This window comes from Sphaerodactylus townsendi, linkage group LG13 (assembly GCF_021028975.2).
Source record: "Sphaerodactylus townsendi isolate TG3544 linkage group LG13, MPM_Stown_v2.3, whole genome shotgun sequence".
Classification (NCBI taxonomy): domain Eukaryota; kingdom Metazoa; phylum Chordata; class Lepidosauria; order Squamata; family Sphaerodactylidae; genus Sphaerodactylus; species Sphaerodactylus townsendi.
In genome coordinates, this window is record NC_059437.1 from 19,325,130 (window position 1) to 19,351,563 (window position 26,434).

At 41.6% G+C, this 26,434-nt stretch overlaps 1 protein-coding gene and 1 non-coding gene across 4 annotated transcripts in view; both read right to left on the reverse strand.

The window, feature by feature from the left end:
* Window positions 1–26,434, reverse strand: part of PCDH11X (protocadherin 11 X-linked) — an 896,187-nt gene that overhangs the window by 626,503 nt on the left and 243,250 nt on the right. The window lies entirely within an intron of this gene.
* TRNAS-UGA lies at window positions 14,929–15,005 on the reverse strand. The gene has a single exon. It is a non-coding gene; the product is annotated as a tRNA-Ser (tRNA).

Genomic DNA, 26,434 nt, shown 5'->3' on the forward strand with positions numbered 1-26,434 from the left:
GGAGACTGTAATTTCCTTTATAGAGTCAACCCATGTCAAGTTGGGTCTTCCCCTTTTCGTGCTGCCTTCAACCTTTCCTAGCATTACTGTCTTCTCCAGTAACTCAGTTTCGTCATTTTAGCTTCTCGGAACAGTTCAGGCTTGATTTGATCTATTTGTGTGGGTGCACGTGTGTGCAAGTTTGGTGGTTTACTCTCTTTCAACACTCTCTTTCCAACATCACACTTCAAAGGAATCTACTTTATTCCAATCACCTTATTCACATGCAATAGAGGCTCAAAAAAAAAGATTAAGAATTCTTTCCAAGGGAACTTTCGCACATGCAGAATAATGCAGTTTTAATTCACTTGCAGCATGCAGCTGGATCTTACTGTGCGAAATAGCAAAATCTACTTGCAAACAATTGTGAAAGTGGATTGAAAGTGCATTATTCTGCATGTGTGAAAATGCCCACAGAGTTACAATTCCCCAGGTTCCTTTATTTGGAATCTTAAAGAGGATTGAAATCAATAACAATTGTTTAGTATACAAGCCTTCAAGTAAACCCTGTCTGCTAATAGTTCACGCCAGAGAGTCCCCAATTTTGTAGAAATTGTGAGAACTTCTAAAATTTTGAGAACAGGTGCTGGGGACCATCACAAAATAGTGTCCATGGGATGCTGGGGACAATCACAAAATGTATTTATTTCATGTAGAGTCAATATATAGGGAGGTTATAAGCCACATATCTTCAGGGGAAGCTGCTTCTAAACTGGTATTACCTGTGACACAAATAGGCTTCTTCCTGGATTCTTCTGAAATACCTCCTGCTCCATTAAGTTGAGGGAAAGCCAGGATTTGGAGGTTTTTGGGAACCAGAAAATCCACTGATAGGTGCTTTGGTGTCCGCTGGATCACTGAGTATTCACCATCGCAGATTGCAATGGATAAGTAGAGATGATCATTTAGCAAACTGTTCCTTATGAAGCAATTCATCTCCTTAACACAACACAAGCAAATGCAATCACTGCTATGGAAAAACTGGCATTGTATAAAGGAAGTAGATTAATCTACAAATTGATTAATTTGTAGAAAAAAGCAGTTTTTGTTTGTGTTTTTGCATTGCAAGTTTGAAGATCATGTCCATACCTGTGTGATTATAATAATAAGTGTATTTCTTTATTATAGGTGACATTTTACTGTTTAATTCTTTGGTTCTGCATTTTCTTCAAAATTATATACCAAATCAGGCTGATGCATGTCCTTTAACAATCTATTCTTGGATTTGCTTCTTTTTAGATTTTTAAAGATAGTGACAAAACAGTAGAGAGAGGACTCTCCAATTCATAACTATGAATGGCATCAAAATTAAGGAACCGGAGAAACGTTATGGTACTTCAAAATGGCCAGCTTCTGAAGAGATCATGTTGAAGCATTATTAAATTCTATGAAATAGGGTGTCAATAGAAATGATGTTATTCAGTTGCCTACAGGTAGAACACTCCCCCGGCCCCCACACACATACACCATGACTTTAAAAATGTCATCTTGACACTATGGTGGTAGGAAAAAATACAGAGTTTTAAGGGCAGCAGGCACTGAACTTCTCAATTAGTTATCTCAAAGGAAGAATAAAACAAGTAAATTTGGGAAGGGTTTCTTTTTTAAACTCATCACATTGAAGATGGCTGTCAAGATAAACTTTCTACAGGCTATGGCCCTTTCCGCACGGGCCAAAAACGACGGCCTGGGGGCGGTAAAAACGCCGCCCCCAGGCCGCCGTTCACACAGGCGGCGCTGCTGCAACGCAGCAGCGCCGACCTGACTGCGCTCCCCCTCCCCCAGGGTGGCGTCAGGCCGCCCTAAACAACAACCCTTTAAAGGGTTGTTGTTGAGGGGAAAGCGTCTTCCCGGTGGCGCGGTGCGAACCGCGCCTCCGGGAACACGCTGTTTCCCCTTCCCTTTCCCATGTACCTCTCGTGTCGCCGTCCTGCTGGCCTCCTAAGTCCCTCCCTCGCTGTCCTCCGACCCCTGGAGGTCGGAGGGCAGCGTGGGCGGGGCTGAGGAGGCCAGCAGGACGGCGACACGAGAGGTACATGGGAAAGGGAAGGGGGGAAGAGGTGGCTCCATGCGGAGCCGCCTGCCATCTGCCGGCCTCTCCAGAGGCCGTCCGCATGCCTGCATGCAAACGGCCTCCGCCTCCACGCCGGCGGAATTCCTGCTGGCGTGGAGGCGCCCTTACGGCCGTGCGGAAACGGCCTTCGCTATCAATTGTAAGAAAAAACATCTGACCTCTTTACTTGGTGATGGTAACAAAAGATTGATAGAGGGCTTGGAGAGTCCAATATTCAGCAATAGATTGGGAAGGGATGCTATTTTTTTCCTGGAATATTTCATTTATTTGCTTTGTACCCTTTTCTCCCTCCTCTCTGCTCTTTTCATTATGCTATGGTTATTTATTTATTTGATTTACAAATTTTATATCCTATCTTTTTTCCTGATCCCCAAGACAGTTAATAATTAAAACTGAGCATTATAGGAACATCATTAAACCAATTAAAATCAAAACTAAAATGCATATGTAAAAATGCAAAGATAGTCCTCAAAACAGGGCAGGAAGGAGATGCAATCTTTCAACTCAGGAGACAGTGCCATAATTTTAGTGCAACAATAAAGAAGTCCCTCCTCTAAGGTTGTCACCTGTCAAACTTTAGAAGGAGGGACAAAAAAAAGATCTGAAACTAGACACATTTGAATAAACATAAATATTTTTAAAAGGTAAGATGAAAGAAAGAAAGAAAGAAAGAAAGAAAGAAAGAAAGAAAGAAAGAAAGAAAGAAAGAAAGAAAGAAAGAAAGAAAGAAAGAAAGAAAGAAAGAGCTGGGAAGAGTGACCCAGGAGTATCGATCAGTTCTTCAAAATAAATTATCACCATTTGGACGCACGGATACTGTAGGGAAAATATCTGTCTTTCCAACAAATGAAATCTGTTTGGGAGTGTCAGTTGAATATGCTATGAGATACATCTTCCCCCAAGTTTTGTTTTGAAAGCTTGATGAACTTTGGGGGAAAGCACCTAATTAATTGCCGCTAAAGCCTGCTAAATGTTCAGCCCCAGTGAATAGCAAATGCTAATTATTTAAAGATTTAAATGATTAACAGGGTAAAGTTAACTTTGAAGCTTAACCTAAAAAACAAGAGAGAGAGAGAAAGAAGAAGAAAAAGTCAGGCCCCTCCTGGCATTCAACAGCTTTTCTTATGTCAGGCAATTTGATCACAACTACCATCTTTATCTATATTGCACATCATTCACACACATAAATGCAGAGTTTTCACAACAATGGAGATCAAGCTGTGTTACAATCTGGCTTATAAAGAGAAGATAATGTTTGCAAGGGATATGGCAGACAGAGAGAAAGCACCCTATGGACAAGATGTCTTTTGATTCAGTTCAGGCACAACATGTAACCGTGATTCCTTTTGACAGGGGTGAGTTTGTCAGATTGAAAATAGAACCACAGATGATCACCGACACCTGGCTTCTCATGTCAATTCCTGGTTTTGGCAAAGTTCCTTTGATTCCCACCTCTCCACCAGGTTCCACCTGGCAACCCATGCTATTTTGAATCCTCAAATTAAATCTTGCTGTCGCACAAACTCCCTTACCACTGCCTGCTGACAATATAAATGTGGGGAAGCAGCACCCAACAAAACCTTTTACTCTACTTTGGACCCATTCTTGGGAAATTCTGCTGGCAGGGCAGGGCTTGCCATTGTGGGTCAGGAAACAGAGACATTATAGCCAGTAGCCTTCACAGATTTTTCTATATAGTTTCTCCCCAATAACTTCTGTGGAGTTTCCACTATTGCGTGACCTACCCAGAATGCAATTGGTTAAAGCTGCACTTAGGCCCCACCCACCTTTTCCATTCCCAATGTTACAATCTGGCTTTATAAACCAGACTGATCCTTTGTAAGATCCCTGGATCCTTTGCTCAATAAACAGACTCTGGTATATTACTCAGCAGCTTTTATAATAGAGGTAGATCAGGTACAGTTTGAAGAACGTTAGCCCCATATATTCCCCTAGGTCTCCCCTATCAGATTCCCATAGAAAACATTTGGTACTTAGACTATAATTGTGCCTGGCACCAAGGTCAGCAGCTGATAACACTGGAGCCACCTGGCTGCCTGCTTGCGACAAGGTAACATCAATAACTTTTCCATTTGCCAGGCATGGCAGGGGAGGCCTTCTTCTCTAACAAGCATAGCAAAGCCATAAAACTCAGGTCAAGGAGAGAATGCATAGATGGCAGTGATTACATATATCAAAGATGGTTATATATGTGTGTGTGTGTATATGTGTGTGTGTATATATGTATATATATGTGTGTGTATGTATATGTATATGTGTGTGTGTATATATATATGTGTGTGTGTATATATGTGTGTGTGTATATATGTATATATATGTGTGTGTATGTATATATGTATATGTATATGTATATGTGTGTGTGTATATGTGTGTGTGTGTGTATGTGTGTGTGTATATATATATGTATGTGTATGTATATGTATGTGTATGTGTATGTGTATGTGTATATGTGTGTGTGTGTGTATGTATGTATGTATGTATGTATGTATGTATGTATGTATGTATGTATGTATACACACACATATACACACATTATATATATATAAAGGGCTACATATATCAAGGCTGGTTACAGACATTCAACCACAGGTTAGATTCAGGTAACATCTAAGCAAGATCCTGACACCCATGGAGTGACTTCACTTCATGACCTTTACCAGGCAGACTATGTTTATGGGGTGGGTTACCATTGCCTTCCCCAATTGTCTACACTTTATCCCCTACAAGCTGGGTACTCATTGTACCAACCTCAGAGGGATGGAAAGCTGAGTCAACCTTGAGCCTTCTACCTGAATGTGACTTCAGTCAAGATTGAACTCAAGTCATGAGCAGAGCTTCCATTAAAGTACTGCAGTTTATCACTCTGTATCACAACGGGGTGTACACTAATGCTTAAAAATGTGTACAGTGGGAAAATGGGCATTTGACAACCTTAAATGGTGCACAAATAAAGACTCATGGATTCAAGGGGGGAGCAAAACAGAACTGGGAATGCCTGATTCAAAATCAAAAGCTTGGGGAAATCAACGGCACCCCCTACCAACAGGAGTCAGATGCCCCCATGAAGCTGCTAATAGGACAAAAACCATGACACTTTTGCTGGTTTCGGCCCTCATCAGACACTTTGCCCAAACAGGAGACCTCCATGGAACCATGATGTCTAACTGCCATGGAAGGAAGGATCCTCTCTGCAGTTGCCTCATTCCTTTTTTTAAAGCCAGACAAGCATTTGTAAGTCTGCGTGTGTATCCAATATGCAAGTCGTAAGCTTCCTGACTGATCCTGAATATATACACGTGCCAGCATAAATATTACCAGCTGACACCATGCTCTAGTTTAGAAGTTTAAGTGTCACCATATTTATTCACATAAGGTTTGGGGATTTAAAAGAAAGCTTCAGACCTCCGAGGTTCTAAAATGAAAGTGGAATTAATCACAGTTTATAAAATAAAACTTCATACATTATTTCCTTTTGCCATCTGTCTAGCATTCTTTTCCCCTTCAACCAACCTGCAAGAGATTAATTCTCTTCAGATCTGTAGAGCTTGGGATAGTGATTAGTGTTGCCACAGAAGAGCTGTATATTGCGAGATTATATATAATGTAGACATTACAGCTGAGAGCCATGGGAGTGATATACAATATAACTGCTGTACAAGCATGTCATTTTCTATGACAAATTTGATTTTAATCATTTCTAGACTACCAAGTGTCACACAAGGACCTTGTAAAGCCAGAACTTGAAGCATGGAAACCTCGGAGCATGGAGGCCTATACAGGAACTCCAAGTTGGTTGTTACCATTTAGATCAGGGATTCCCAAACAATGTGCCAAAGTAGACCAATATGACTCAAGGAGAGATGTGCGCTGCAAATAATCAAGCCACAGTAAGTTATCATTATATAAATGATGATTTCTATATCAACCTGATACATGTCTTCTGGAAGGCCGTTTTTCCCCTTCTTTCTAAAGCCCATGATCACTTGTTAGCTAAAACTGGAACTTCCTTGTTCTCTCATGACATTAAATGACAGAAATACTGCTTTCAGCTTTATTCCAAACTACAGACCAGTGAAATGTCAAGGAACTACTTCAACACAGTGGACTGCAAACACAATGAGAGAAATCTCTACCTGTTAATCCTGCTAAAGAGAATTCCTGACAGTCTGACCCAGGTAACGGAGATGCTTCGATGCTGGTATTTAGCATTGGGAGTGCATAGCCCTGGCCTGTTGATGTTATTTGTGAGATGTTCACAGCACTATTAAGAATGATCAGTATTAAATCAGTATTAAATACAGAAGTCTACAGCATAGCATGGAGAGGCAATTATAGTCAACAAGATACAAACACTCTGGCAAATGAATGCCGCATATCTGGAACTGCTTATTTGCTGTGGGACTTTTTTAAGGAAGACAAAATACAGGAAGTAAAAATATAATAATAACAAGCAAAGTCTTCAGCAGATACAACCACAAAAAGGTTGCTAGATGGACACTTCTCTATTACATAAGGGAAATATAATTTCTAATATTCACCTCTTCCACTATTCAAGATGTTCTAACCAAGCAAAGGAAAGCAGTTATTCACAGAATCTATGATAAATCCTAATGGAATGAACTGTTTCAGTATGTTTTTAGCAGTGTGTTTAATTACTTGTTTTTGTTATCACATACCCTTGACTAAAGAACGGTACACTCTTTCTATCTGGGATGGTCATCCTTTTCCACCGAGAGCACAGCTTCGGGAGGGACACACAGGGAGCTCTCATTCAAATGAGGACAAACTAAGGAGGTTGGATTTCACTTCCACCCTTAAAACTCAACCAAAGAAACCCCCCTCCAGCCATTACAACAGTTTGTCCATATCTAATTACAATCCTAGATGGAATTAAGAGCCATATAGAAGAAACACCCAGAAATCACCTACTGGTTCAAGAATCGGAAATTAATTGATGAACCTCAAGAACCAAGCAAACCAGTTTGTGAGATCTTGCCCAGAAATGGTTGCATCTATTTGGACTCATGATTCAATAGCCTTTATTAGCATACAAAACAGACTAATTTAAAATACAGTTAAAATGGTAAAGATAACTTCACATCGGTCAAGAATTCAGTTTACAGTCCTCAGCCAGAAACTTTGCCACTGCAAGACAACCATTAAAATCATTACAGTTTAAAAGAATAGTTACTTTGTCTGGCTCTGGGTGGGCCTCGATAGGATCAATGACCTGAGTTAACAATCTGGATCTTGGTTCCTGGTATAATGGGCAGTGGAGAAGGATATGCAGAATAGAATCCAGCTGCCCCGGGTTACAGGAACATAACCTCTTATCGCTCTGTAAGCCCTTGAGTCTTCCTCTATGGAGCGGGGATGGCAGAATGTTGAATCTAGCCAGCGTGTATGCTCACCTATGAATGGGATTGGTAAGCACTGCCAAGAATAGGCTGGGTTTCCCTGTACAAATGGGATTTCTACATTCATTGGTGAGTAGGATTTGTTTACCAGTCCCTGTAATGTTTGGTAGTCCATTTCTAGTAGCCGCTCCTTGATGAGGGCAAAGGACTCACTGAAAGTTAACATATCAAAAGAATCACTATCGTAGACTAATTTGTTGATCTTTGCTAACACTGCTATACTCCAGCCCTTTCTGCATGGGGCCAAAAACAGCGGCTCAGGGATGGAAAAACACCGGTCCCTGGGCAGCCATTCACACAGGCAGCACTGCTGCAATGCAGCAGCGCCGTCCTGTGCGGCCCCGAGCGGCATGAAGGTGCCACTTTCTACCTCCCTTCCCAAGGGAGGTTTTTGGAAAGTGGCGCCTTCCCATCAGCGCGGCGCCACTTTCCCGCCCCCCCCCACTCACCTCATCCTCCAGCGTTGGTCTGGAGGGCTGCTGAGACCTGCCCATGCTGCCCTCTGGCCCCTGGAGGTCGGAGGGCAGCATGGGCGGGTCCCTGCAGCCCTCCAGACCGATGCTGGAGGACGAGGTGAGTGGGAGGGATGCAGAAGAGGAGCCGCCTCTTCTGCGCTGGCCTCTGTGGGCTTCACATGTACTGTTAACCTCTGTTAAGTTTCATGGGGGCATCTGTGCTGTTAAGCTTCATGGGGGCATCTGGTGAAACAAGCGCAGTGAAAGCATTTGAACAAAAAGGTAGAGCAAGACTGATGTGACTACATAGATTCATCTATGGATTTCTCTTTATCACAGTGTTTTCTGATATTGCTTTACATTTTACACTATAACTAATTTATTGTGAAGTCATTCAAATAACAGTAATAACTAGGCTTACTTAGATTTTTAAAGAAATATCTTAATGGACTGTACAAAATCCATGCATCTACTGTATCTAATGCCTACACTGGCTTGGCGGATTCAAGTCAGCAATTGTGAGACCTTTCTAAAGATGAAGACAGTCACTGTGAAAAGGACAAATGAGTTGCAATAGGAGAGACTTCATGAAATAAAAATGTTCCCTTTTTCTTGGAGTTGGACTGCAATTGTCCAATTGGTCAGTTGTCTTCCAATGATCATTTTTTTCCCTCCAAACCAATTCCCTGAGCCAGACAAGCAGCCTTAATGAAATTTAATTCAAGAGATCGAGACATAAAGGTTATATTTGCATGTGGAAATAAAGTTAGGTGAGGAAAAATTATCCTGGACAAATAACTGACAACACTGGCTCCCAGTAGCACTGGGCAGTACAGGGGAGGCCTTTTGTAACATTTGCTGCCAAGAAGAGGCTGCGACGGATAATTGAATTAACAATGCCACTTAAATCATGTTGCTTTTTTCTATTTCCTTTGTGACAAAGGCTGCATCTGTCAGCATTTTAATTTGAAACCAGGATGTTTTATGGATTAAGCAATGACTATTTATTGTTGTCTAACTGTCTTGGGCTGAGGGGAGGCTCAAATTAACCTACAGCAAAATTGGAAAGGGGAAAAAAGAAATTCTCAGGTGAACATCTGAAGAAATTTCCAAGGGAGCCAGGTCTTTCCAAGGGAGACACTTCTCAATGGGGTTCAGGACATCCCTAATAGCAAGGACAATGGCTCTGGCTTGCTTGTTCTTCACAGTCTAACATGCTGGGTTCGATCCTGACATTTCCACTAATGGAAGGCAGGGGATTTTTGTCAATACTCCCTGCTGTGGACTGCTGATGCCCCCAACACTGTTCCTTGATGCTGTTACATCAACCTCCAGAAGGAGTCTTTTGGGTTGCCACAGGAGGGGAGGGAAGCTATACTCCTTTTTAAACAGGATTCAAGCCATTATTTTATGTTATGACCCTCATGTCCAATGATCCTTAGAAAGTATCTTGTCCTCTCGTTACCCACTCTGGGATTAGGGTTTTGTTTTTGTTTTATTTTTGTTAGTTTCTACTGGTGCAGTCACTTGCAGTACTTGGGCTTTACATCTTAAAATGTATTTGAAAAGCAGATTGCACCTTTACCTAATCCTGCTTTGGGACTCCGCTAAAGAGAAAAGCCAGGGAAAGATAGAGAGAGAGAGAGAGAGAGAGAGAGAGAGAGAGAGATGGATCTACATACACACACACACACACACACAGAATATAATGAGAGAAGCCCACCATATCTATCTATCTATCTATCTATCTATCTATCTATCTATCTATCTATCTATCTATCTATCTATCTATCTATCTATCTATCTATCTATCTATCTATCTATCTATCTATCTTTGTATCATGTAAGCATGCAGTACATCATATAAATGCAATTCATATGGTATTTATGTACACATCCTAACCCCTTATACATGCCATTCATACAGACAGTATAATGTGGATGCAGTCCGCCTAGCTTATTGACATACAGTGCTGAAAAACATGTATATATTTTACAGGATAGATTCAATGCAAGGAAACCGACAACATGAAAACAATGTCTGCACAGTGGGCAGAGAAGAGAAAATGAAATTGAAACGGGGATTTTCAGATTCAAAGAGCAGAGATGAGAAATTCAAAATAATCCTCAATAGCAAACAAAACAACGAGCAAAGGAACAGGAGATGCAGGGATTACAGGAGGCTAATCTTCATCCAAGTAGCTCACATCCCATTTGATTCTGGCTTCCTCAGATGGAATACAAAGAATTACAATAAGCCAAATAAAGACAGCAGTTATTTTTAGAAAAGATATCCAAATTGTGTTGCATTTATAGATAATCGTTACATCCTTTGGTTTCAAATGTATTTCCTTCTCCATTTTTCCCCATGTTTTGGAGGTGTATTACAATTAGTCTATGACCATGACATTGAAAGCAAAACAATTCACAGGAACTGTCAAAAATGCAAAAGAAAATTAGGCTGCAGGCATTGGTAAAAAAGAAAAAGGACTGTCGGTTATTTAATCTGCCAGATAACAATGGGAAACTCAAACCACATTAATGAGAAAAGCCCTAAACCAGAAAGACTGTTGTGACTTTTCCAGGTATAGGTAATAGATGGGTGGGTGGGTGGGTGGGAAGTAATACCTATATGAGTTGGATAGATATTAGAATTACCTCTGTGATCCTCTTATGTCTCATTCTGCATATAGGATATTTAATAGGGGGAATAAACAAGCATCATCACCATCATCATCATCATCATCATCATCATCATCATCATCTTTCATAGAAAGCAAGAGAAGACTCGAAAGGAAGTAAATTACCTGATCATGAACAATTCCTATTTCAATACTGTTCCATTTCTCCTTTTGATGAAGCCCAATTTCTGTATTTCTCCCAGATATTGCCTTAACTGTAACTATTTTTTGGGAAAACAGTAATTGCTAATGATTAGCACTAATTGATGGCCCATGTTATTAGGCACTACTCAAAAGTCTGTCTCTCTCACCAACACATTATTCCTGAAATAAAATTATCTTCCAATCAATTGTGTTGATTTTTTTTCTTATTACATAAAGGCTTTGATGCATGATTGCTCTTAGCACCTGTTGAGGTTCTTATTGATGCAGGAACTCAAATGAGCAGCCTATGTGAAAATTGTTAGATCTGATAGGTCAGTTCTACAGACAGCAGAGCATTCCTCTGGCTGACAGACCCTTCTATCAGTGGAAGTGCTTCTTGCTCTGGCCAGGTCTTTATTGCACAGGTAAGCCAATCCCTGAATATTTGCATGGAAAAGCCCAAAGTCACAGCCACTTGATCGGTGCAAATGAGCCAATGCCAAGAAGTAACTAAAACAAGCAGACCCAAGAGGCATCACTGAAGAAAGACATCATAATTCAGATGATATCATGACATCCTGGCACTGGGAATGGAGTTGTCACTTGTGACCATAGGAAGAACAGGGACCCCCGAGGAGGCTAGGTAGAATTCCTGTAGGGTCTGCACAAGCCCATTTTATTCTGAGTTTGTGAAAGTGACATAAAAGATCTTCCTGTATGTGTGATCAGGCTGTGGACCTTACTCTTGGGAAGGAAGAGGAGAACTAAGGATGTGATCTAAGCCACTTCCATTCTTCTCTGAAGTCCGAGAATAACATTCTTAAGCTGTGCACGAATCCTGACCACAAACCCTATCCTGAATACATCTGCACATAGAATGGAAAGTGAAGGGGTATGTGAAAAAACAGAGAAGGGAACAGAGCTAATAGTGGTATAGGAAAACAAGGTTGGCACTCCACTTCTGTAAATCCACATAGCAGTTCTAATTCAACTAAAAAAAACACCACAGAATGAAGCTGAAAAAAATGGGACAGAGCTATGAGGATCCACTGTTTTCCTAAGCAGATCTATTCAGAATCCTACTCAGGCCTATTTATTTAATCGTTTGAGACAAATGATTTTCGGATTACATTGTTAGTAGTTCATGTTGAAAGTATCATTAGGATGGTTGGTAACAGGGCCATCTTTGCAAGATGACTGGACATCACTGCCCATATGAGCATGTATAAGTTGTACAAAGGTTTCCTGAGGCAATGGTAAAAAGACAAAGTATGCAGATTTGTTCATTTCCATAGAACTGCTGCAACCCATGATCCAGAGAACTCTTTTAGTCACAAGTCCTTGATAGAGCTTCCTTCTTCAATGGTAGCTTGGCATGAAAGCACTGCTTCCTCTCCACATAAGTGAATGATGGAGCCTAAACATGCAATACTGCTTAATTTTAAGCCTGCAGATTTGAAGTGATCTGGTGCCCATTTAGACAAAACCCTTGTCTGGAGACTATTTTTAAAGGCTGTTAATTTAGTTTTTTAACGTCAATGCAAGATTCATTCTTGGCATCTCAGGTTGGAAGACCTCAGGTAGCAGGTGATGGAAAAGGCCTTGCTCTATCGAGAAACCAAGGGTATGATGAGAATGCTGGATCAATGGTTTAACTCAATGGGTAACTTCACTGATCTCTGGATCTCTTTTTGCAGTCACTCCACCTTCTCCTTTTACAGCTCCAAATGGTGCCCCTCCCCAAATCATTGCTTCTTTCTCATCAATTATTTAGCCTTAATTATATAAGCTTTCCTGCCCAAATCCTTCTCTGTCAACTATATTGTAGCTTCTTCCATCTTTTGCCTTTATCTCTTTATTTGTTTTATATAGTTTTAAAACAAACAGAAAAAAGGGGAGTGTTGAAATTATTCTGGTATCCTGAAGGAGTTAACATAAATTTCACAATACCCTCTCTTTTCCTATTTGCAGATTTGTGATGTTCATTAGATTGTGTCTCTTGCATTCCATCAGTATAGGACTGAGTCACTACTCAAAAATTGGCTTCAAATAAATGTGATTCCTCAAGCCTACTTCTAAATATAGCAAAAATGCACATTGTTGTAGTTGTTTTCAATATATTCACTGTAACAGCCTAGCAACTGTCTCTGTCATGTCCCCAATGCCCCTTTTTGAAAATTTCTGCTTCAGTTTTTGGAAACGAGATGTTTTTGTATCATGCAAGCCCAGCCCCCTAATTGTCACACATTACTGTTAGTGGGAGACAACTTTTATTGATGTAGTCCATTTTCCTTAAGGTGGAAACACCTAGAATACTAGTGGGATTTTTTCTTCTGAACTACTTTAAGAATCCACCTTCTTAGGAGCATTTTTGTTGTTGTTGCAGAAGAAATGGCTATGAGGACTGTATGTCTGGGAGATGGAGAGGAGGTACTAGAAATGGGCTAGCTTTAGCAGGAACTTATTATTTTTTAACATTTTATTATAATTACAGCTTTATGGTGGAATACTGCCAGTTTCCCATTCCCATCTTCTACTCCAGTCTTCAGCTAGGATGCTAACCTGGGAGAGATAAGGCATTCTGACTCTTGCAAAAACAAGACTGGAAAGATCCTACCCCACTAATTATAGTGATACTGTTTTTAGAATCTTTTTCTCCCCTGTTAAACTGAAGGCAGCTATCTTTGCAGTAGCTATATCAAGTCTGTTACAACCAGAAGGTCTAAGGAGCAGTCCATAGGTTGATAAATTCAGGTGGTGATTTGTCTTTTTCAGAGACAAAGGGCACAAACTACCTTCCTCAACATTACTTCATTATCATCTTTAAAAGTGCCCTAAGACAATTAACCAAAGTACTATAATTAAAGCATTCCATATTGGTTCCTCGTTTATTTGATGAAGATGCCCTTTACTGAGTGACCACTGGTGGTCCAGGTAGCTGACTGATGGACACTCTCCAGTATCCCAAAAAGGTAAAACTCTTTCCCAGCATCTTTTGTCTGAGGTCCTTGAAATAGACATGTCTGGGATTGTACTGAAGTCTTCTGCATGCAATATTGTTACTCTCGACCAAGCCATGCCAATTCATCATACTTCTATAAGGACGGCCACTTGACAAGTTGTCTTCTCTGATTCAAAACAAATGGTTGCCATCATACAGATGATTTACCAGCATTATAGGCTACTGGCCTGCTTGAAGCCCATCAGCATGAACATGGAGGTACTCTTTGTGAGAGGCAACAACAGATGAAGTTGTTTAAAAGGCCACTATGATCTGAACATTTTTCTAATGATGGTAACCACAGAGTTAATCCTTACAAGATTACATTAATTTTACTGGCATCTTCAAGAAGGATATTGACAAGTTGGAACAGGTTCAGAGAAGGGCAACAAAAATGGTAAAAGGTCTGGAGTCCATGCTCTACGAAGAGAGGTTTAGGGAGCTGGGGATGTTCAGTCTGGAGAAGCGAAGGGTAAGGCGGGGACATGATAGCTATGTGTAAATATTTGAAGGGATGCCATGTCAAAGAGGGAGCAAGCTTATTTTATGTTGCCTCAGAGACCAGGGCACGGAGTTATGGATTCAAGGTGCAGGAAAAGACATTCCACCTAACATTAGAAAGAACATCCTGACCATTGGGGCTGTTCAACAGTTGAATTCACTGTCTTGGAGACTTGTGGAGTCTCCTTCTTTGGAGGTTTTTAAAATGAGTCAGGATGAACATATGTTGGGAATGCTTTGATTGTGTGTTCCTGCATTGCAGGGGGTTGGACTTGATGGCCCTTGGGGTCTCTTCCAAATCTATGATTCTATGTTTCTATGATTCATGCATGTGATGCCAGACCTCAAGCCCATCAGCAGACCTGTACACTTCCAAGGCCCACACACTATAAGATCTGAATAGAACCATCAGCATCTCCCAGCAGATGGTAAGGAGAATTGTACTTCTCTCTTGCTCTAGAAGACCACTATAGATACATTATAAAATGAACTCACGATGCTGCCTTTTGGTCTATCAAGGTCAGTACCGTCTACCATGACTGCCAGAATCTCAGGCAGAGATATTTTGCATGACTTACTTCCTAATCCTTTTAACTGAAGGTACCAGGGATTGAACCTGGGACCTTCTGAATTCAAAACAGATGCTCTACCTCTGAGCCATAATAATCCACCTGAACTCAAGAAAAGATGCTATAGTTGATCCTCTTTCCAAGAGCTTACACGACAAATGGCTACTTGGGTGATTATACTTGCATTCAGAGTGATGTTGTCTGTGGTCATTGCATTTTCCCCTGTTACAGGCACTGAACAAAAAATTCTGAGTGGTACGCAGTGGGGGAGAACTGTGGCTTAACGGAAAAGTCATAAAAATTCATTTAACATGGCATTCTAAACTAATTCCATTCACAACATAACCAGCAGCCTGCAAGCCAAAAATACGCCTCAAAAAAAAAAAGATAACAGGATCCTGTTAGGGCACAGGTGCAACTGTTATGTTCTCCGCTGCAGCTACGCATATTTTGAGATTCAAGTGTAATATTCTGTGAGGAAGGATAAGTGACTTGTTAGGGAAGGGAGAATCTTGTCTAACTAAGCAAAAGCTTGCTATGAGAAAACCGGTTTTCTTTTTTTTCCCTCACCATGTGACAGCTGATTGAGATAGCAATTATTTTTTAGTTGAAAGGTACCTAGCAAAAGCCCTTGTGGAAGTTCCTCTGGAATCAGTTCAACAAACCATCAGCAACCACATCAATTAGGCATAGACTCTGGAACCTGCTAGGGTTTCCATGGGATACTCACCTGGCCAAGGGCTCCTTTCCATTCTTCTCAAGTCTATGAAAGATTGGTTATTTATTGTTAATGTTGTCTTTACACAAATGTTCCTTGGTGATGTATTCACTCAGAGAATCTACTATATGGACAAGGCTTTCAGCACATTACAGGTTCCACTTCCTGAAGTCTATCCCTATAACTGCAGCAACTGGAATAGCTTTGATTACATAAATTGGCTTTACAATTGGAGATCTTAACTCCAAAGAGATATTTTACATTGCACAGAGACAAAACATTTAACTGGATGAACTTTAATTCTAATATCAATGTCTTAAGATAATAACTTCGAGCAGCAGTGGCATAGGAGGTTAAAAGCTCGTGTATCTAATCTGGAGGAACCGGGTTTGATTCCCCGCTCTGTCACCTGAGCTGTGGAGGCTTATCTGGGGAATTCAGATTAGCCTGTACACACCCACATAGGTCAGCTGGGTGACCTTGGGCAAGTCACAGCTTCTTGGAGCTCTCTCAGCCCCACCTACCTCACAGGGTGTTTGTTGTGAGAGGGGAAGGGCAAGGAGATTGTAAGCCCCTTTGAGTCTCGTGCAGGAGAGAAAGGGGGGATATAAATCCAAACTCCTCCTCCTCCTCCTCCTCTTCTTCTTCTTCTTCTTCTTCTTCTTCTTCTTCTTCTTCTTCTTCTGCATTATTGTTCTGCATTATTGTTCTGCATTATGTCTGCAGGTGGTATTGCAACAAAGTTCTCAGTGTCACTGAATCCACATAAGATGGGAAGTATGCAGTTCAAGATTTTCCAAGATTTTTCCTTGAATTTTCAAGGGAAGAGACATTGGGAGGTAGTTTGACATTGGCTGCCTCCACATGGATTGAGAGGGTTCTCAGAGATCTGTAACTGGCCCAAGGTCACCCAGCAGGCTTAATATGGAGGAGTAGGGAATAAAACTCTGTTTTCCAGATCAGTGTCCACCACTCATAACCACTACACAACCCCAGCTCTTCCATAGTTACTACCTCCACCCATATTTTGAACTCTGATCTTTAAGACCAAGAATGTTTGAGTTAAGCTTACCATCTGTGCATCAAAGGGTATGTAGAGAAGTGATGTTGCAAGCTGAACTTCAATTTCTGAATTCACTTCTTCAGATTCAACAAATTCTTACACTATCTTGCACCAGCACACAGTTTGATTTCAACTGACCTTTGGTGGTCATCATGACAGCATTTAAGGTAAACGAATTAGCATATTATTAACTGCCCTAAGCTATAAAAATACCACAATGTAATGCTTTCATAGTTTATTTTCAAGTGTAGACATTTTCTTGATGCCAAATCTTAGACACTAAGTATATTTTGTTACTCAGTTATTGGAAATGAAAGAACTCTGATATCATTCCAGAGGGACTGAATCTACAAATTCAAGGCTCCCCCCGCCATTTTGCCACTAATCTCACACTTGATTCTTTTGTCTTAAAATTAATATTAAAATTGGAAACATAAATTTATTTCAAAGCAAATTCATTTTCTAGGAATTGCTATTTAAAATGCCAATAACCCACTCTCCCCTTCCCCTCCCCACAACATGCATACACACAAAAGGAATATGGAATTGCAATATTAAGGAAGTTATAAAGCATGATGCAGCATACAGCAGGAGAGAATTCCCCATTAAAATGAAAAACAAAGCTTCAAATGCCCTATTCAGATGGGTAACATTTAACTGTCCTTTAAGAAAGAATAGGCCGCCTGGCTAAATGAATTCTATTGTTGTCTTAATTAACACACCAGGAAAGTCTTCTTCTTGTCAGAGAGATATGACCTAAATCATAATGAGCTAGCTTTTTCTCTAAAGCCTTCTGAACAAAAGGATTTTGCAATGTCTTTACCTGGCAGTATGGATTGTATGCCTTCCTTGGCTCCTGTTCTTTCTTTTTTTTCCCCTATCCCACCTGTTCATCAGCTATTATGCTACAGAGGTCTCCAGCACCCCAAAGTTTGAACTGAAAAGGTAGCTGTATCAGGCATAAGATTCACATTTGCTGATTCATATTTCATTCCTCAGGTTATTCACTTTCAGAGTGGTTGGAAATTAATGAGAAATCGCCTCAACTCTCCTTCATATCCCTAGGTTAAAGAGGTAGTCCCTTGGCAGTGTTTCTTCATTTGACTGGTCATAAAATGGGGAAAGAGCACATGTTTATATTCAGGAAGTCCTAGTTTTATCACTGACATCTCCAGTTAAGAATCTTAAGTAGCCAGAATGGAAAACACTTCCGAACTTGAGAAGTTTGGAGCCAGTGGAGGATTTTCAAAGAAAGAATGGGATGGTTTTTACAACTTCCATCTCAAGCTCTTTGAAGGGTAGCATTTGTCCCCCAACAACAGTATTTTGGGCTGCAGTAAGAGTACCCCCGCCCCCAGGAACACAAGAAGGAACACAAAATCACCCCATTATTTCTGTAAAATCCTCCATTGGATCCAGACTTCTGAGGGAAGGGGAAAATGTTGCACCAAGTCCCAACTCCATATTCTGGATATACTGGGAACAAGCTGAAGCTAAAGGGCTCACCCTGATGTGGCCCTGTGTGGTAAACAAAATGGTCCAGAATATTACTGTACATGCACAGTACTTGGGGAGGGGGGGCACTATCCCTGAACTAAATGGACCAATTATATGACTTGGCAGAAGGCAGCTTTATAATGTCTCACACTGTGCCTTGCTTGATTGACTTGATTTCACATTTATCACTCTATAATTAAGAGTGCCCTGACCTGACTGTCCCAGGCTAGCCCGATCTCATCAGAACTTAGAAGATAAGTAGGGTCAACTATGGTTTGTACTTGGATGGGAGACCACCAAGGAATACCAAGGTCACTATGCAGAGGCAGGCAATGGCAAACCACCTTTGTTAGGCTGTTTCCACACGGCCAAATAACAGCACCCTAGTGATGGAAAAACCGCCATTGAGTGAGGTTTTTGAAAAGTGGCATCTTCCTGCCAGCGTGGTATGAACCGCACCAGCGTGAGGGCACCACTTTTGGCCCTTCCAGTGTCTGCGTGGGACTTATCTTGCATTCCTCTACAGCTCCGGGCGGCTGGAACGACACACTTACGCTGCCCTGTGACCCCTGAGGGTTGGAGGGCTGCATGGGCGTGTCTTCCCAGGTGCCTGGAGCTGCAGAGGAACGCAAGGTAAGTTCCTTGCAGACACCCTGGGAAGCTCCATGTGGATCCGCCCCCTATAGGCAGCGGCTGTGTCGGGACTGCCTGCATAGGACCATGCGAACGGTCCTGACGCTCCACCAGCTTCATCAAAGCCAGTGGGAAGCCGCTGCCTTTGGCCATGCGGAAACAGCCCTAGTCTCTTGCCTTGAAAACCCCATAGGGGATCACCATAAGTTGGCTGCACCTTGACGGAACTTACACACAAACTTTGTCAGGAGCAGTTCTATTCCTTTTGGAATGGAGCAAATTATGTTGGCTACTGTTTCCAACTGGCCTCTCTTTTGTAACATCTCTCCACCCCCACATTTGGATTGCTTCTAACTTTTGAGTATATACACATATGCTAAGGATGCACACATTTATCTGATGAAGTTATCTCCAATCTATAAAACTTCACATTGAACTAAATCTGGCTACTTTCCCCAGGTGCCACTGGCCTTCTGTTCGATTTTGCTGCAAGAGACTAACACAACCACCTCTCTGGAATTACTTCCCTCAGAGTGCCGCATGGTGAATTAAACATTGGGAAGTACAAAGAGTTGAGTTGATGATTTAGGGGACATGTTTCAACATAATATGACAGGCAATTGCCCATGGGGAAACAAAGGCTATGCGTGAATGTACCCTTACATTCCCAAGAGCCCTAACTTCTATTAAATCAAATCTTTGTTTCTTGCTTTTCATACAGAAGCACTTTCAGTTGTGCATTTTCTTTTTAAAAAGTTGCACTTTCAATAGCAGATGCATGTATTTCCTTGAGGACTCCCCCACCCCCCTAAAAACCTATGTCACCTTGTCATCACATAGGGATGCAGGCAGTGTCTTACTTATCAGGCTAATACCGGCACAGACTATCTCCCCACCATTCTCCTCCACTCTGTTTTCCTTTGTGCTTTCTGATTACTGTCTGCCCAGTTAATTTCTCCAGCTTTTCAAATAGCACTAATCAGGAATTAAAAGCGAGCATCGGCTTTATGAGGCACAGATTCCTGCCCCAACTGGTTAGAGAGGATTTTCAAAACAGGCCCAATTCTTGCTGCCTCCCTGATTATCCGCAGACAAGCTCATAATCCAGCCGCTGGTATTTAGGAAGTCAAGCAGCGAAATAAACAATGTTGATTATAATCAACTTTTCTTTTTTTTATTCTCATGAGATAAGCAGAAAACTTTAATGCCACCATCTTCTGCCATCTGCTTTTTTGCTCAGATTGCTTTGTTATGCTCTCTTCCCTTTGGCTTAAAAGTGGAACAGAGATGACTTTGCAGCGGAGGTGGCAATTCTGCTTACGGGCCTGAGCTTTCCGCAAGGTGCAAACAAAACCCTGGCAATCCCTTATCCCTTTTGCGCAATCTCTTGTTTGGCAAGTAAATTAAGAATTTCAGATGGGATTATAGCGATTAAGATGTCAGCTAAAGAGCTTATACATTCCTGAACAGGTATAGATTTTAGGGGACAAAGGGAAGGTCAGTAGATTTGGTCAGGACAATCTTCTTTAGGGACAGTAAGGAGAAGCTGAGAATGAAATTGTTCTTTTGACTAGCATATAAACAGTTGCAGACAGACTGCAGAGGAATAGAAATGTGATTTAGTCTTCCAATTGAGTCTAGGCTGACGGGAAATGTTACCGTTTTAGGACACTCCCCCCCCCCCCCACACACACACACATTTATTAAATACTTCAGTAACAGAAGATCATGGATACAATAAAGACCATGTTGAATAGTCTCTCAAAGAGACCTAAGATTGTATTGTCGAAGGCTTTCATGGCCAGAATCACTGGGGTATTGTGTGTGGTTTCTGGGCTGTATGGCCGTGTTCTAGCAGCATTCATTCCTGATGTTTCACCTGCATCTGTGGCTGGCATCTTTCCTACTATCAGATCCTCTGAAAATGCCAGCCACAGATGCAGGTGAAACATCAGGAGAGAATGCTGTTAGAACACGGCCATACAGCCCGGAAACCACACAGCACCCCAGACCTAAGTTTTTTTTTTCTAAAGTAGAAAAAAATAAGATGTGTCATATAACTGGTGTCTTTATGTCTGTATATGTTCCAGATAAAGGTTTTTTAACTGATAGCGAGACTACAGAGTTCAATTTTCCAGGATAAAATGGGTGCGTCTTTCCTATGTCCCACATTATATTTAGAATAATTCACACAAGATGCTTGATTAAAGTATGCATGCTATACTTTCCCCAGTGGATAATGCTCAGCTCCCCAGCGCCTAGATAAACATAGGAGCCCAGAATTTTGTGCCCCTTCACTCCAGATCTTGGTGGCTCTGGATGGTTCATTTGACGGTTGTGGAAAGTGCCATCCAATCAAAGTTGACTTATGGTGACCGGGCAAGGTTTTCAAGGCAAGAAATATTCAGACATGGTTTGCCATTGCCTACCTCCTTTTGGGCTAAGAGAGTTCTTCAACAACTGTGACTTCTCCAAGGTAACCTAGTGGGCTTCAAGGGCGATTCCGCACACGAGTAAAATAGGTTCGACCCAGTTCCCTGAGAAGGGTACTAACCTAGGTCGAAGCCATTGTTGTTCCCCACTGCAACTAGCTTGATCCCAGCTCAGAGGGCGGAATCATCCTGTGCCTCTTCGCCGCTCCATTCCGATTGGCTACTGTTCTACGGCCATGTTCCGTCTATCCCCACACACGTTATAAAAAAAACTGCCACAGGAATGGAGGGACGAAGGTGGCATTTTTTGTTTGGCCAGCTGTACGCATGCCTGAAACACTCAGCTGTGATTGGCTGAATGGGGGACTCCTGGCACCAGAGATTCCGCACTTTACTGGAATCAAGCTGAGTTCGAGCATGATTCCCTGAAAAAGTAGTAGTTCCCAACTGGAATCGGAAATTTGACTGTTACACGGGGCGAATCTGGTACAAAACCACATCGATCCCAGTGGTTGTGTGGAGCACTTAGGTCGAACGCAGCTCGAACTTAGGTCGATAACCCAAGTGCGGAATCGACCCAAGTGGAGGAAAAGGGAATCTAACCTGGTTCTGAAGATTAGAGTCTATACTCAAAAACACTACACCATGCTGGCTTCCTGATTTACTTGACAGAGCCTGCAAATTGACATTCTGAAGCTTTCATGAAATGGGTCATATGAGCTTTTTGTTGGGCATTGGAGACTATGTCTGGTGTTCCTCTACAATTCCAACTTTTAGGACAGTTTGTGTACCCCAAATATTCATTCTAGGTCACGTCCCAGTCTCATAAAAAGGTAGCATTGGCCTCTGTTTCCCTGAAAGGTAAAGCCCGTTGCTGATTTTAATTGAACTGCCAGCATTGTTTGCAGGTTGTAAGCACTGATTTAACTGAGAAGTTTTCCCCTCCCTTCTTTCCCCCCCTTGTAATATTATGATTGTTTTAATTCCTTTGTTTCCCCCTGTGGCTGTTCAGGCCGCCACAAGAGTTCATTTCACTGTGATGGGATCTATGTACAATCAATCCATTGAAAAACAGTCAAGATTTTAAGAAATCTCAATGTTCAGCGCAGCTAGCAGCATTTTCTTCTTTGATGTTTCCCTTAATAATCCAATCTATGTTCCTCCTAATTATATTTTATTTAATAAGAGCACACCAAAGAGACTCACACAGGGCCAGACCGACAGCAGGCTCCCCTCCCGCCCCCTTCCCCTCTTTCTGTTTGACACATCTTTTCAGGATTAACATTTCTTTTGATAAAGAAAGGGTATAATTCCAGTAGGGATCATGACTGAAAAGACAATAAAAAGCATGAACCCAACATGAACCCAGAAGAAACGCCAGAACTGTGACAGGGCAGGCTTCCCATGGCCTTATTAATATGTGACAGCAGCTGAAGTGACTTTGTGGCTTCCGGAACAGGGACAGGTTTGAAAACTTCACCAAAGTTTCACTCCTTTGTTCCTCTGTGCACATTGCACAGACTCAGAAGCTGTTTGTGTTGTATCAGCTATAAGATGGTTCTCAAACCATCATTTAAGGGTGTCTCAAGAGGAGGAACAGAACTAAGGCAGGCCCTATTAGAGGCGTCACACATAGTGCGTGGGCAGGGTTCCCAGCTGTAGGTGGGGAAATACCTGGAAATTTGTGGGGTGGAACCTGGGTTCGAGACTTCAGCAGAGGAAAATGCTATCGAGCTCATCCTCCAAATAAGTCATTTTCTTCAGGGGAACGGATCTCCATTGCCTGAAGATCAATTGTAATAGTGGGAGATCTTCGGGTGCCACCTGGAGGTTGGCAGTCCTGTGTGTGGGGGTGAGCGATGCACAAAGAGAACAGACCAAGAAGAAGAAAAAGAAAAGTCACCGAAAGTTAAGAATGACAGACACTACCGTCCACAGAGAATGTGTGTGTGTGTGTGTGGGTGGGTGATTGGGTCTAACCACAAACCCCCCTCCGCCTTCAAAGTTTTATTTCCGAAAAGCTTGAATAGCTTTTCCAAACAGTGTGAAACCTACCTGCAAGCTACCTTAACACGTGGTACATTTGGTTAAGTTCTTTTCACTCAAGGTGCAAGCTTTTTTCTCCCCCCCCCCCCCAGTTTGGATATATGTAAGAGTTATTTTGATCATGGTCTGTCAATGCTTTTCTTTTGTCAGCTACATATTTCCTGCCATGTAGCCTCTTTTTTAAAGCATTTTCTTCCACCAGCCGCTCTCCCTCCCACAGCCTACCTCCCCAGCCATTAAATGGCAAATTGACTTGCTGAGACATACATTAGTGGACTTCAGTTTTTGCATAGAAGTTCACCCTTTGGAGGAGGAAAAACCACTCATTGTATCAAGAAGCAAATTATGGGGGCAACAAACAGTTTTGGAATTGTGAGGGTAGGACAGTTTTCCAGCCCCGGATCTGCATGCCATTCCAAGCCAGAACCATATGGACACTTCCAAGGGAGACTGCATTGCTGTGGTAGATTCAAGTCAACCCCCTTAGGCATAACCTTAGAGCTGGCCCCAAAGTTAGGGCTGCCAGGATCCCCCTGGTAACTGGTGGGAGAAAAGCAGAGGGAACTTATGAGAAGCAAACTGGGGCATAGTTTTCTGTCATCAGCAACATGATGGTGTCACTTTCAGCATGGACCACTGACATGGGAATGCTGTTTTTACCATAGAGCTTCATCCAAATACTAGAGCATCTCAACATCATTGGAAACATGATGACATCACTTCCAGTACATACCAGAAAAGATGGTGCAATGTTGATGACTTTTTATATAACTTTCTGTAGGGGTATCATCTTATATTCAGGGCTATCCTCCTATGTGTTAAATACAGTAATAGCCTGAACCTGAACCCTCTAATACATAACATCACAAAATAGTATTGGGGCTGTAGCTAGTGTTTCCAGGAGACACATGGAACCCAGCAGAAGACTAGGGGCAAGTTCATGGGAGGCACCATCATAGTGCTGAAAAACCCAGAATTGATATCATTGCATTGCCACAACATTCTACTATTCACCAGTAACTCTAAAATTACCAAAGAATTTCCAGTGAGTGCTAAGGTGTTGCACTGATGCAACCACATCACTTTTGGGTTCAGCCCAGAAGTGACATCACATTTTCAGTCCAAAAGCAATTTTTTTCCCGGCCAACTTACCGAGAATCAACAGAATTCAAGGACTGCTGCTGGTAGATTTCCCGCTATTGCCCTAGTTGCAATCAACAGCAATTAACTAGCACTAGGTGGTAGGCTAATTCCTCTGGGCTCAAACCAGGTCTTAAAGATAGAACAGCAGTAGGAGCAACAGGACTCTGAAGTCTACCGATGTGGAATTCAGTCAGCTTTGCCAGTCCCTATCCTCTCAGCATCACAGAGGAGGAAATTTTGCATCAGCTTGCTCTAGCCCCTAGTAAACAGTAACTGCATTGCATTTTTCCTTAGTTCAAAGTTTCCAAGTAATCTTGAGCACCAATATTGACAGAAAGGTGGGGTATAAATCCTGTAACCCACAAGGCATGAATACTAATATGCAATTAGAGACACAGACAACCAAGATTAACTAAAGTTACAGTTCCCAGCTTGGCCATCCACCATAGCCAAAATGAATGGCAAGAAGCAGGTATGCATTGCTTGCAAAAAAATGTAACTGCAACTACCGGATGCAGGATCCAGGTTTTATAAGGGCTATCTGCCCCTGTCTCTGATCTGTCTCAGAGCTGTGCTCAAATATTCAGGAAATGATGCACCTTGCAAAACCAACGCATGGTGATTTTGTCATTCACTAAATGGGAGGAGTGAAATGCGAAATCACCTGTGAGGGTTTTTTGAAAGAAAGAAAGAAAGAAAGAAAGAAAGAAAGAAAGAAAGAAAGAAAGAAAGAAAGAAAGAAAGAAAGAAAGACACATTTTCTTTTCTTTTGTTTTAAGCTGATATACATAGAATTGCTGTAGTAAAGGGAAAATATAAGCTTGAATTATTTAGCGTATCAGGAACTTGGCATTGAGCTCCCGAGAAAGTGCCTCCAGTACAATGCAGAGCATCCCTATTTTATACACCATTGCACAGAACATCTCCAAATTGCCCTGGAACTTGCGTACCGCCCTAAGGCGTCTTCGCATTATTCCCAAGCTGTGGGTACTTCTAATGCTCTGTTAATAGTTCTGTGCTCTAACATGCTCTGGAGGAAAATCAGAACATTTCCACAAAGTCAAAGAGAAGTCCCACTAATGAAATTAAGCGAAAGGAATATAATGTGTTTTTTGTCAATGTGGACCCCCTCAAGCTAGACTTTGGATGATGATGCACATAGATTATTCAGTAGAAACAGTTTTAATTAGTGTTACTTTTACACTTACTTTTGCAAAAGGATGAAAGGAATCCAGATTGTCTGTCCTCGCTGTGGAAATGCAAGACAGTGCAAATAAAATCTAACTGCAGCGATATAGACATCGTCAAGGAGATATACATGCAGTCTACCTGTAACCAAGCAAACCTAGGATACAATGAAGAGTTTGAATACAAGTTTTCCCTGATTTCCTTAACTACCCATTTCCATGAGCTATTTTAATCTGTGTTCAGCAACCCTGACTCTGCAACTGACATACCCTTTGGTCATGCATTTTTTTTAAATATGTGTGAAACCTGAGCATGATTTTTATTGATTGATTGGTAATCAAATTGGGATTGTCTTAAGAGCACTTGAAGTTTCTCTTTAAAAAGGCGTGAGGAGAATGTACATTTCTTGACTATTGATTTCTACCCTGGTTGATGTGTTAGTCCGTTAATGTAATTGCTTTAATGGACAAGTGTCGACAGCTTGTAAACTTAAATGAACCCACATTGTTCTTTCCCTAGGAAATCCAAAACGGTATCCTTTGTAATAGAATCCATTCAAAAAGGAAAGAAAAGGGGCAAGTGAGGAAGGGGAGGAGGAGGAAGGATAATCTTTTTTGGAAGACTTCAAACTTAATTTGTAGATTAAGTCTAAGTGATAGAAAGCCGGTGTTGTCATCCACTCAGTGCCAACTGTCCTTGACAGTTCTGACATTTAAACAGTCAGTTGTGAGCTGATAGATTCAGTGGGAATGGCCTCATTATTTATAGTGCCGAGTGGGAGTTGGGAGACTTGATTGTAACCCAGGAGGTTT